At 42.4% G+C, this 3334-nt stretch overlaps 1 pseudogene; it reads right to left on the bottom strand.

Annotated features, from left to right (window-relative positions):
* Positions 1-1662: 1662 nt before the first annotated feature.
* LOC127492743 (actin, cytoplasmic 2-like) lies at positions 1663-2798 on the bottom strand (annotated as a pseudogene).
* Positions 2799-3334: the final 536 nt, after the last annotated feature.

The raw sequence follows: 3334 nt of genomic DNA, 5'->3' as shown, positions 1-3334 counted from the left end.
CTTATTCCGGGTCTCCCATGTGGGTACAGGAGCCCAAGCCCTTGGACCATCTTCCACCACTTTTCCTGGCCATAGCAGAGAGCTGTATCAGAAGTGGAGCAGCCAGGACGTGAACCGGTGCCCGTGCAAAATGCGCTGCAGGCACTGGCCCCTGTAGACAGTTTTCAGGTAAGATTTTAGCATCACTGAGCAAGATTATTGAGTGCCTGTTGTGTGCTTTACATTGTGCTGGGCAATGGGACATGGCTGTAAACAAAACAAACAAAGTGATTACTTTCATGAAGCTTATGTGTTGGCCTTGGAAAATAGAAAATAAATGCATTCTGTAATATTTACAGAGGTGGATGGCACTTTGAAGGATGATAAAGTAGGACAAGGGGTAGAGAGTGATAGTGGGGGTGACTTTTTTTGTGTGTTGATCAGGAAAAACTCTGGAAAAAAACCTTTGAACAGAGAACTTAAGAGATTAAAGGAGTGAGCCATAAAGATGTAAGAAAGAAGGGTCTAGATAAACAGAACAGGAAGTGGCAATAGTTGTCAGAAGATCAGTAGAGAAGAGGGGGAGGAAGCAGAGAGATCAGAGGAAGAATATACCAAGTAGGAGGAGCTTCTTCTATTGTACTACAATGCCACAATAAAATTGTTCATTTGTGGTTGGAATGGAGAAGAATGAATGGATGTGACATAATGGGTTAAGCCTCAGGGCTTTATTTTTCTTGAGGTTTCTACATCACTTTATTTCTTTACACACAAATGTTGTTGAAGACATATCCTCAAATAGCAGTATGAAACCAAAATTTGTCACCACTTGAAGAATTGAGTATTGTGGGTCTTTACTGTGGCATAATAGGCTAAGCCTCCACCTGCAGAGCTGGCATCCCATGTGGTTGCCTGTTCATGGCCTGTCTGTCCCTCTTCTGATCTAGCTCTCTGCTTATAGCCTGGGAAAGCAGTGGAAGATAACCCACGTGCTTGGAACCCTGCACCCACCTGGTCAACCCAGAAGTTCCTGGCTCCTAGCATCAGATCAGCCCAGCTCTGGCTGTTGCAGCCATTTGGGGAGTGAACCAGTGGATGGAAGATCTTTCTCTCTGTCTGTAAGTATATCTCTCAAATAAATAAATAAAATTTTTAAAAATCGAATTAAGAATTGTATAGAAAAACTTTACATAAATTAAAAAGATGAATAAACTTACTGGTAAAAATGCTAACAGTTTCCATCTCGAGTCAAGTACCAGTGGTAGAGTTCTGGTAGGAAAACCAAGAAAGGAAGCTGGGTCCCAAAGTTCAGACATCTCCCTCCACTCCCTCCACTGTCAAGAGCAGAAAGATGGAAATGACAACTGGCTCAGGAGCTCTTGCCAGCCTCTAAGAAATTCTAGAATGTCAGTTCTGGCACATTAATACCCTGCACAGATATCCATCTGTGAATCAACGCAGACACACCAAGTCTCACCTGGACTTCTCACCTCAGCAACTGTGTGACCAAGCCACATAGACTAAAGGTTTAAATCTGGATGTGCACGGGTATTAAACATATGTACTAAGGGAACAATTAATATGAATATAAGGTCAAAAATCAGCAGCAAGTTCTATAGTTTCCCAGTGCTGATATCAGATATGACTTCAAGAATAAATTTCTTTTCAAAGATTTATTCCAGTTTCATGAGGCCAGCATGAGGTATTTACATTTGTGAGTGCAAATTTCAACTCTTGAATCAATCCCTGCAGCAAATGTTCTTCATCTGCTCATGTTCATTTGACCCGGCTCTTCCTACCATTAATTAATGTACATCTGGTGGAAGGTAGACAAGGAGGCCAGGATGGAGCTGCCAATACACAATGAGTCCTTATGCTCAAGGGGTGGCATGATCTTGATAATTATGTTGATGGTCCTACCAGATCTCTTTCTGTATCCTGTCAGGAACATTGGGCTACATGGTGGAATCACCAAATGGCACAGTGTTGGTGTACTCCTTGCAGATGTCAGTTACACTTAATGATAACGTACAAGGTGATCTCATGGATGCTGCAGAAAGAGGGGTTAGAAGAGTGCAACTGGATGCCAGAACTCGTCTTTGCAGATGGTGAGTACCTGGCCATCAGGAAGCTCTTTTCCAATGAAGAGAAGAAAATACAGAGGTGCTGTCTCCTGCTTGATATCTAGGGTGACATAGCGCAGCTTTTCCTTGATATCAGACACAGTCTCCCACTCATTAGGCTATGATGGTGAAACTATAGCTCAGCTCATTGAGGATCTTCATGTGGTAGTAGGTCAAGTCCTGGCCATCTGGGTCCAGACACAGGATGGCATCAGGGAGAGCCTACCTCTCACAGATGGGTGATGTGTGGGTGACATCACCAAAGTCCATCACAATACATGTGGTATGATCAGAGGCATACCGGGACAGGACAGCCTGGATGGTATTGAAGGTCTCACTATGATCTGGGTTGTCATCTTGTTTCTATTGGCCATGGTGTTCAGGATGGGATGGGGACTTGGTCAGCAGCTGCAGTGCTCCTTGGGTGGTACATGCAGCTCATTGTAGAAAGTATGGTACCACAGCTTCTTCGAGTTATCCCAATTGGTAATGATGCCATGATCAACTTGAGGATCAGTTTTCTGCATTTGCTCTGAGCCTCATTGCCCATGTTCAGCTCCCTCTGGGCCATGCCCATCATCATGCCTTGGTGCCAGGGTTGTCCACTGATAAAGGAGAACATGGCACCATAGGTGTGTTGGCATCCCCAGAAAAGCCAGCTTTGTATGTGCTGGAGCCATTGTCAATGACAAGCATGGCACGTGATTTCTTCTTCCATCGAGTTCAGCAGTGGAACTGTGGAACCTGTTGGGGAAATGTAGCAGGACTGGGAATACTGACCAATGGTGGTGAGTGAGCCTGACCTTATTAATTGTGTCTTTAAAGCAATGGAGGTTTATTACATAGGGTCTAGAACATTTAAACATTGCAAAGTCTTTCACTTTTGGTATTATTTTATTTCTTACTTTTAGAAAGGACAATATGACCAATTCCATTAAACCAATGACATTTCATAATTTGAGAATATGCTTATTTAAGTAATTTTTAGCAGTCTCTGAAGTTTTAGGCATATTGAGTAGTTGTAAAGAGTTTATTCATTTCTGTTTCTGCAAATCACTCAACAAATTTCCCCTACTGTTAACATTTTACACTAACGTGGCACATGTGTCACAATTAAGAAACTATTATTGGTACTTTTCTATTACTAAACACCACTGTTTATTTCAGTTTCACTAGATTTTTCATCTAGCCCTTTACGTTGTCCAAGCTATCATGTTATATTTAGTTATCAC

This window comes from Oryctolagus cuniculus, chromosome 14 (assembly GCF_964237555.1).
Source record: "Oryctolagus cuniculus chromosome 14, mOryCun1.1, whole genome shotgun sequence".
Lineage (NCBI taxonomy): Eukaryota > Metazoa > Chordata > Mammalia > Lagomorpha > Leporidae > Oryctolagus > Oryctolagus cuniculus.
The sequence above is the reverse complement of the archived record's forward strand: the minus strand, read 5'-3'. Positions and strand labels throughout refer to the sequence as shown.